The 10,417-nt window shown below is 44.3% G+C and overlaps 1 pseudogene; it reads right to left on the reverse strand.

Moving 5' to 3' along the window:
- Positions 1-337: 337 nt before the first annotated feature.
- On the reverse strand, positions 338-492 carry LOC143956082 (U2 spliceosomal RNA; annotated as a pseudogene).
- Positions 493-10,417: the final 9,925 nt, after the last annotated feature.

Consider the following 10,417-nt stretch of genomic DNA (forward strand, 5'->3'; position numbering starts at 1 on the left):
TGCAGGTGACCAAACTGTGAGAAAACTAAATTAAATAGTGCCAGTGTAGGTGCCAGGTCTTGCGGCATAGTGGCAAAAATGACCTGGACTTAGCCACAAGATTTGCTGTGTAGAAGAAAGTTTAGGTGATGTGGCCTCATGGTCATTTTCACATTGGGTTTTTTGAGGCCTATGTGAGGAGCCTCCCTGGGGCATCGATGCTGGGGGCTCTCTGCCTTTCCAGCCCATGGCCAGGCCAGGTAAACCCATTCAAATTAGGAGGCACTGGGCCCCTCCAGTTCTTCTGTGGGAATTACTCCAGTTCCCCACATCCTGTGGACACCCCAATTTCTGCTCTAGCCGGTCAAACCTTCAGACCCCCATCATATCAGCAGAGGTACTATACAGCCCGCCATTCCTATCAAAAGGCCAGAATAGCGGTGCAGCACCCCTGTTGGACACTGATAAGAACAGATACTACACTTGATCTTAGCCTAAAGGCCGTGAAGCATTTGTACACTTGAGAAAACTGTTATGATGGTGGCAGCATTATGATGCTTGGTAATGGCATAGGGGAGGGTAGTGACAGTAGCTGTTTAGCCTACGAAAGGTCTGGAATGCAGTAAAAAATATTCATGCAATATAAGCATGTATATACTGTACAGCAAAGAAATACATCCAAACACAATCATACATTTCAGAGCCAACTTCCCAGAGTAATGTTTCCATGCATCAGTGAATAACAGCTCTATTTAATAAAAGAAACGTAGCTTTGACATTTTCCGACTGTAAATTATTTTCATTACACTTGTTCTTTGTATACGCTGGTCACTAGGAAATGCTATAGTGTTTGATTTGAGCTTAATTTGATTCCTCATTGCTGACTCTGCAGAGAGAAACACATTTATTCACAAATAAGTTGGCAAAGGTCTCCAAGCGAAACACTAGTGAATACTTCTGCCACATAGAGAAAACATAATCTTTATTGATTTGGAGACTAGGTATTGTAATGTCCAGCTATTTACTAGATTCTCTAAAATTGATTTTATATTTTTAATGTCTTTATAATAGAGTTTGAACTCTGGTCTGGAAAATAAATAGGCGGCAGAAATGTATATGTGAGAGGTTTTACCTGCCAAAATATTGGAAATATGGGCAAGTCAGCCAGTTTTGACTCATGGCCAAGAAAGAGACACTACTTGCTGTGTTATAGTTAGGGACCAGTGAGGTGTAATTTTCCTGCCCCAATAATTCTGATTGGACAGTGAAGGAGCAGCAGTGCAATAATGAATTCATATCTATGTTCTCCCCTCTTTCTTTTTCTTTCACAGTGTAAAACTGCATGTACAATGCAATAAAGCCTCAGTGGCTAAACAAGCTGGCTTGTTTTCTTGCTCTCTGAGTTCCCTTTTTTAGTACAGAGGGCTGCTGATAAGGCAACACAGCCAGCCCTCCTGTTTTGGTCCTGGGCACCATCAGTTCAAAAGAGGGGCCCAGGAGGGCCAGCTGTACTGTCTTATTGCAGCCACCGATCCCCTTCTGCCTTCCTCTGCAGCGCTACCAGTTTATCTTCCTCTTTCTCCCTCCAGCTGCACTGCAGAGAAATTGGTCCTAGCACATACACCATTTCCATTTGCTGTCCAGGCCCCCCATTTGCCCCTTCCCCCTGCAGCACCTCCGGCTTCCCTCCTCTCCTCTCCTGCCAGAAGCTACTGCAGGCACAAGGGGAGATGTTTCAGGATAGAGAATGGGGGAAGGGGCCAGCAAATATCTAATTTACTGGTTCCTTCCTTTCCTGAATGAACACAGTGTGTGATCTGTAACAATCACTCCTGTGTCCATATGACGGAACTGTCCCACAATCCGCTTGAGTGCCTCCGTCAGTATACTGATTCCTCCAGTCTGAACATAGATATTAAAAGGAGGAGAGAGAAGGGCCAAGCCAATCCTTTAAACTGCTTAGAAATGTATTCAGTATATAAGTATAAAACAACACTAAAAACTTGCGTGAAAAATGTTGGAGCACTTGCAACGTGCTAGAGCGGGTGGGAGCTTCCACATGCAGTGTCACAGGAGCACAGGAGGACTGCTGGAAAGTCTCTATTGAGGGATCCACGAGCGCTGCGTATTAGCCTCAGCTGGAGCCTCAATAAGCCTCATGGAGACGTCGGCTGTGTGTCTCTGGGTGGGAGTGGTCCAGGGCTGTCAAACTCGGGAGCCGCCCACACACTGTCTGGCCAATCAGAGAGCACTTCGAAGGTACGGCCTCGCCTTCTTCATCCTGAACATAGATATCAGATATTATAGCTGCATAGTGCAACCAAGAACTAGGAAGGACTAGTTTAGCTGGAACTCTTTTTTGAACAAGAATACTGGCTTTTTATACACTACACACTCAAGTGAGGCTGATAACATTATCATATGCAAACATAACTGTATATAGAAATATAATTAACACTATAAACATTAAGTTAATTAAAAAACTAACCACCTGGACAATCAGGGATCTCATTCCAGGTCAGACATGCCAGCATCGAGCTCACAAAGTACAATATACATTATTACAAAGTAGGGATGAGCCAAACCCCCCAACCCCCCCCCCCGGTTCGGTTTTCACCAGAACCTTCAAACAGATCGAAAATTCGTACGAACTTTAGAACCCTCTTAAAGTCTATGGGACTCGAACATTCGAAATCAAAAGTGCTCATTTTAAAGGCTAACAGACAACACCAGCAATAAGGGGTATCTTCAGGTGTATACTGTGCTGGAGGCACACAACACCCACTTTAACTCCTGCAGATGCCTGTATTAGAGAACACCAACAATAAAGGGAAGGTACAGGTGTATACTGTGCTGTGCTGGAGGCACACAACACCCACTAACTCCTGCAGATGCCTGTATTAGAGAACACCAGCAAAAAAAGGGTACATACAGGTGTATACTGTGCTGAAGGCACACAACACCCACTTTAACTCCTGCAGATGCCTGAGAAAAGAACACACTGTCCCTGCCTATCTTGCTGTTTCCCTGCACGCCGGAACACACTACACAAGGCTGCCGCACTGGGGCCTTATATAGTGTGGGGCGTGTACTTAACCCCCTGAGCTATAACTGGCCACAGGCATCCTGCCTGTGGCAAATTATGGCTCTCCTCGCTGCCGGCGCTGTGATTGGTCAAGCATGCGGGGTCGCAGTGTATGCTTGGCCAATCATGAGCCAGCAATGCACTGCAATGGCGTAGTGCATTGTGGACCGTTCGTGCCACACGAATTTGGTGCAAAACGGTCCACAAAGTTCTGAATTTGCCAAACAGACGAACGGCCGATGTTCGAGTGGACCAAGCGTTCGAGTCGAACACCAAGCTCATCCCTAATTACAGGTATAAACACATCTCCACAGTAGTTTTCTAGCAGATAATAGGTGTGTTAATTAGTACAATTAACAATGGGTGAAAGACCCTTAGGAGGCACACCAGACCTACTTACAATAAACACATTATAGCAGACGACCTCAGACAGGTGGCTTGAGTTGATCACCATCTGCTTTGAGACTTGCAGTGTGAAGCAGTCACTATTGGTAGTGAGGCAGCTAGGCCCTATACAGGGACCCCGGGCCTAGAGTCACAAAGTCTGTGTGTCTTGAGGAGACATCGACTTGAATCGAAAGTAACATTACTCCAAGGGTTCCCCCAGGCATAAACTTCACAAAGAGTAGCGTTCCCTTAAAGGGGTTTTAAACCTTCATGTTTTTTCACTTTAATGCATCCGATGCATTAAGGTGAAAAAATACCTGGCAGTAACCGGCCCCCTAGCCCCCCCTGTTTTACTTTCCTGAGCCCTGGAACTTGGCCCGGCAGAGACGCACTGTCTCTCTGCAGGGGATTCTCAGCTCTTGATTGGATATATTGATAGCAGCACAGCCATTGGCTCCCACTGCTGTCAATAAAATCCAATGATGTGAGCACGGGGGGCCGAGTCATCCATTCGGCGGTTATGGACGCCAAATGCTGAACTCGGGAGGTGGACTCGGGACTCCGCAAGGTAACCCCCTGTGAGAGCGCTTCTCCTAGGGGATTATCTGATGTGGGGAGGAGCCGTGAGAGCCACGGGGGACCCCAGAAGAGGATGTTTGGGGTCACTCTGTGCAAAACAAGCTGCACAAGGAGGTATGATATGTTTGTTATTTTAAAAGAAAAAAAATAACCCTTACAATAACTTTAAAAGCCAGTGTCAGGCTTGTTCCCAGTCCTCTCTAAAAGTCCTTGTCCTGGCTAGGTCTGTCACAGTCCATTCATCACTAAAGCATAATAAACTGTGTTTACTATGCTTCAGTTTGTGAATAAGCAGGAAGCCTCAGAGCATTGCCTATTCATTCGTTTGTGCTGCTGAGGCTACAAAGAAAGGGACATAGATAAATCTATGTCCTCAATCACTTTTGGCTGGGAAGGGGGGCCCTGTCAGTTAGGCTGTATGGGGCCCTTGTGATTTCAGACAGCAGCCCTGATAGTACATTACTGGAAGCTAATATAAGGACAGATTTTAGATATGTGTAGTGCACCCCCTAAAGAGCCGCAAGTAGAATATGATCCCCCAACCTATACAGCCAGGCACACTGGATTTCCACAGGCACTCAGAGAACAGTCCATTACTTTGTGTTTTTTTGTTTTTTTATTGAGGAATAATAACTTGGATGAGGTTGAGAGATTATGGGATGCCCATTTGACTTCAAAACTTCAGGGGCAACACTTCCTATATACAGGCTCTATATACAGCTCTTCTTCCTCCAGCTCTTGCAAAACCCAGCTATGTCCCTGTAGTATTTTTTGTAGCAAAGGCTCATTACAGGCAGGGACTCGCAGCCCCTATACTTGGAGAACACATGGGGTGACACAGCTCACACTTTCCCAGCATTTCCTCTTTGTGGTCACTGATCCCAGCACCACCTCTTCAGGCACTGCCAACCCACCAGGCTGCAGCTGCCCCTGTCACTAGCCCTGCAGGCTAACTTCTCCACAGTCCTGCCAGACTGACATTCACCAGTCCACCCGGCTGACTCTCAGGAGATCTCCCAAACATGCTGACCTGCTCCTGCTGTCCCCTTTCCTCCGTGTGTTGTAGAGGGTCCCTCCAGCACCTGAGTCCCAGGCCCGAGGTCACTCCTGCAGACTAGGGGGCACCCACAAGGGCCTCAGACAGCCTCCTCAGCATTCTGTCTCCATCTTCCACCCTACTGCCCCAGCCCATTTGCTGTTGATTGACTGACGCCCTCATAAATATGCATGACAGCCCCATCTAGCTTTCACCCACTATGTCTAGAACATTCACCAATGTTCCAGAGAACAGGGGGAGGCACCAGAAGAGCTGTCAGGATGAGTCACCCAGCCTTCCTGAGTCACTGATCCCTGACACAGATTCACAACCCAGGCCTGACTCTGTTCCAAGCCAATTTGTCTACACTCACAACTAAACCTATTTCCACCTAGTACATTAGCTAGAGGGTGCTACATACGTATGCTAGCAGTATTAAAAAAACTAAAAAACAAACAAACATATTTATGGTATTTGAAGTGAATTTTTGGCTTATCATGAAGATGCACAGAACTCCAAGATAATTATAAAGGCACAAATTAATACAGCCCTGTATTCATTAATGCATAATTAATTATATTTTTTTTAAATACAACTGCACTAACTACACGTTTTGAACATGGTACCAGCTGTTCAGTGTATTTTTCAGTTTTGGCTTGCTCTGCATCAGAATAATTTTGTTTTGTAGTATGTTGACATCTAGTGGTAGTCTTGACCACTACAACTTGTTTATTAAGTGATTTAGTATCTCTCTCCGTCCCCTCTCCCCTGTGACCTAGGTAGACCCTACAGATCAACAAGAGATGAACTCCAGATGTGCTGGGGTGCGTTGGTGAGCACATTCCCAGCGCATGGCAACCAACAAACGCAAATGCACGTAAAAGCATCACACTGCAAGGCAAATCAAGGGAAAAAAAGAACAAATGTAACACATGTAAAATGCACACCAGCGCATTAAAACACATTACAAAAAACAAAACATAATGCTCTTTATGTGTTGTGGTGTGACTGAGCTCTGACTTTATATACTTTGTTACCTATCAAGTAGTGACATAATGCCTTCAAGGTCTCTATCATGTATCAAGATTACAATGTCAAGATCATCCTAGATGTTTTTGGATTTGTGTATATATATTTTACCTGTTCTGTCAATCTTGTTTCTTTTTTATCTCCTCTGTTCCACTTATATATATTTGTCTATGTTGTCTTAGAGTGCATCAGGTTAATATTGTTCTTTATTATGCTGACATCCAGTGGCAGTTTTGGGCAACTGACATTTATTTACTTTGTGATTTAAAGGGAAAGTACAGCCAAAGCTCATTTGGGAATCTCTCTAAGCCCCTGTACACACGGTCGGAGATTTCGACAACCAAATCCGTCGGATTTTGTCCGTCGGATCTTGTCCGAAACTGTTGCATACACATACATACACAGTTGTCGAAAAATCCAATCATTCAGAACGTGATGACGTAATTTAGTTACGATGGGACTATGTTCAGGCTAGTAGCCAATAGCTTTGATGTAGGAATTTGATCTGAGCATGCGTGGCACTTGGTCCGATCTTCTCTACACATGATCGGAGTATGTCCGATCGAACCAGTTGGTCGGAAAATATTTCCAACAAGTTGGAAAATTGGGTCCGACAGATATTCCAACAGAATCAGTCCAATGCATACCAGACACAGTCGGATTATCCGACAACACGGTCCGATAGGACACATTCCGATGGATTCTCCGACCGTGTGTACAAGGGCTAACAGTGTCCATTAGAGAGTCTCTGTTAGAGAGAGACCCCCTTCCAGGACCCATTAGCTGGCACCCTGGTCCTGCTGTGGCTGGCTGGTGTGTCCTCTCCTCTTCTGCCATTCCAGGTACTGTTTGCCAAGGCGAGGGAGGGACTTGGCAAACCTTCCCTATCCAGGATGGTAGAACTAGCAGACCCACTGTGCACGCAACACGTAATGGTGCCATATGTGTGTGCGCTGGTCCTCTCTGTGTCCATTTGAGAGTCTATGTTAGAAAGAACCCCCATTAGTGCCCACCAATGCAACCCCACCAGTGCCCATCAGTGCAGCCTGATCAATGCCCATCAATGCAGCCTCACCAGTGCCCATCAATGTAGCTCCCGATCAGTATTCATCAATGCAGCCTCATTAATGCCCATCAATGCAGCCTCACCAGTGTCCGTCAGTGCAGCCTCATCAGGGCCCATCATTGCAACCTCATCAGTACCCATCAGTGGAGCCTTATCAGTGCCCATCAATGCATCCTCACCAGTGCCAATCAATGCAGTCTGATCAATGCCCATCAATGCACCCTCCCCAGTGCCAATCAATGCAGCCTGATCAATGCCTGTCAATGCAACCTCACCAGTGGCCATTAATGCAGCCTCACCAGTGGCCATCAATGTAGCCTCACCAGTGCCCATAAATGCAGCCTCATCAGTGCCCATTAATGTAGCCTGATCAGTGCTCCTCAATGTAACCTCACCAGTGCCCATCAATGCAGCCTCACCAGTGCCCATTAATGCAGTCTCACCAGTGCCTATCAGTGCAGCCTCACCAGTGCCCATTAATGCAGCCTGATCAGTGCCCATTAATGGAGCCAGATCATTGCCCATCAATGCAGTCTCACCAGTGCCCATCATTGCAGCCTCATCAGTGCTTCTCAATGCAGCCTCACCAATGCCCATTAAAGCAGTCTCACCAGTGACCCTCAATGCAGCCTCATCAGTACCCCTCAATGCACCCTCAACAGTGCCCCTGATGTAGTCTGATCAGTCCCCATTAATGCAGCCTGATCAGTGCATGGGGGTTCAAGAGGAGAGTGTGACACCTGGTGGCCGATATCATCAGATGTCCCACCTCCTTTGATACACGCCTCATGTCCCGGCATTGCACCAGTGTGACGTCTATCAAGGGAGCAGGTGCAGGAGGGAGGACTTTGGATGATAGCGGTCACTGGGTAAGCAGGAGATCCCATACTGTGTGATCCGGTGGTGCTTTTCCTCCCCCTTACCCTCCTACGCAGCCCTGGGGCCCAGGCGGGCCCAAACATATGGTCTCCGGGGGCTCGCAGCCAAAAGTTATTTGTCCCTAGACCCCAGACCGGTGTTCCAGCAAGTGGTGCTGGTGGGCCCCCTTCAGCAGCCGTGCCCTTGGAACATGGCTGAAGTGACTGACTGGTCAGTTGGCCCCTAAGTACATGGTACGGCAGGAATATCACATGTTGGTGTAACAAACGCTTTAGGCTGAAAATTTAGGGAGCTATATCAATGCATAAAGTGCCATTTGAAACAGAACCAAAACTTTTGCAGTCCCCTGCAGACTTGAGATCAGATTGGAGGTTGCCGAAGCAGCAATGAAAATAAAAAGCTGATAAGAAGAGAAAGCAAAGTGACAGAGAGATGAGCTCATCAGTCTTCTGCTTCTCCTTTTACTGTCCAATCACCTTCTGGAGGAGGGATATGACCTTCAAGTGTTACTTTGAAATCTGCTGCCTACTAATACCAAGGTTGACCAATATAAGCATGCAACACAGATCATTCCTGGATCTCAGCTGCGATAAACTGATTGGTTACCAGGATAACACAGACATTTATGACAACTGTCATTTTTAGCCCTGATATTGTGTGTTATATGTAAAGGAAAGTTTAAAACAACATTAAGGTTAACAATAAGCATTTAGAACAATGATAGCGCAGAAAGTGCAATAACAAGGTGGAGAGGAGGGGTAGGGACATTGCGATCTCCACCTTGTTCAATCAGAGCACACCTTACATTCAAAGAAAAATAATACAAGGCATTCTGCATATGGTGGTAATGCTAAGCAAGTAACCCTCTGCGATCAGTGTGCAGAGGGGAAGCACAGGACCGGAAAGATGGCAGCTATGGCTGTATTAATATAAGGGGGGAGGGCAAGCGATTTGAACTACCACACCTATGGCACTGCGACAGACCTGATAATTTAGCATCATTTAATATATAATTATACCTAATTTGCATATTGTATTTTATTGGTTGAAATATTTAAATGTCAAACTAATGTTTTTTTGCTCGTGTCAAGAGACTATATAAAGGTTTTAGGTTTATAATGCATCTTCATTTTGACAGTCAGCGGGGACAGCAAGAGGAGAAGATTGTCCTGTCCTTATTCCCATGTCGCGGTCCTTGTTATGTGACATTTGGCATTCTTAGAGCGGGGACCTTTTAATGGTTGTTTTGTATTTACTTGAGCTGTAATGGCTGAGTAAAGAAATGTCGATTTTGGTATGTTTCTGATCTATTTACATATTTATTAAATAATATTGGAATTTGTTTTATATATATACAGTATATATATATATATATATATATATATATATATATATATATATATATTATATAATAATTTGATTGAACTGGCCACTGCCCTTTATTATTGGCAATAAATATTGAACTAATAAGTATATATATATATATATATATATATATATATATATATATATATATATATATATATATATACTTATTAGTTCAATATTTATTGATATTTATTGCCAATAATAAAGGGTAGTGGCCAGTTCAATCAAATTATTATGTTTTGTGTTTTTATTTCATTAATAACAATTTATTTGTAAAGGTTCTGTCTACGGTCCCATGACGACTACTAGTGTGATTGTCAGCTTTCCCAGTGGCCCATCTAATGGACCAATCTAATTATGCAATAAAGACTAAACCTGGAGTTCAACTTTAATTTCCTTTTCTAATATATACAGGAAATATAAAAGATGATGACTGATATCCAGCAGCCATGCTAATTTTTAACAGTAGAATATTTTTTAGATGTATTTATACGTTTGTATAGTCTATATTACTATACCAAAGAAGTTACTGAGCAATATCAGAGCATAGAAAGAATGCACAGCATGGGGGATCATTTTCCATGCCTGTATACTTTACCAGGAAATGTTTCTATGATGATGACAAACTGAAATAGAGAACGCTTCTGTAAAGATAGTAGATTGGTTTCCTTATCACAGACAGAAACTTATCAGATAGACTGTCCTCATAAATTATGAGCTGACCAAGAAGCAGGTTAGGTTAGGGTTACATAAGAACTCCTCATCTACATAATAGTTTCATCTAAGTGACACAGAAAATATTGCAGTCAGCATGTTTCCATGACACCCAAGAGACTACCATCAAGTACCTTATCACACATGCCTGCATGCCGATGGGGATATATATATACACATTTTTTTTTATATTTATTGATATGTCAAAGAGACATTTAGTTCATGTCAATCTACTGCAGTGGAGCTGTGGTGTGGTGATGGGCGTTAAAACTACATTAGCTCCGGTGCGTTGCGG

This window comes from Lithobates pipiens, unplaced genomic scaffold (assembly GCF_037356315.1).
Source record: "Lithobates pipiens isolate NorthernLeopardFrog02 unplaced genomic scaffold, aLitPip1_a1.2 Scaffold_10, whole genome shotgun sequence".
In the NCBI taxonomy this organism is placed as follows: domain Eukaryota; kingdom Metazoa; phylum Chordata; class Amphibia; order Anura; family Ranidae; genus Lithobates; species Lithobates pipiens.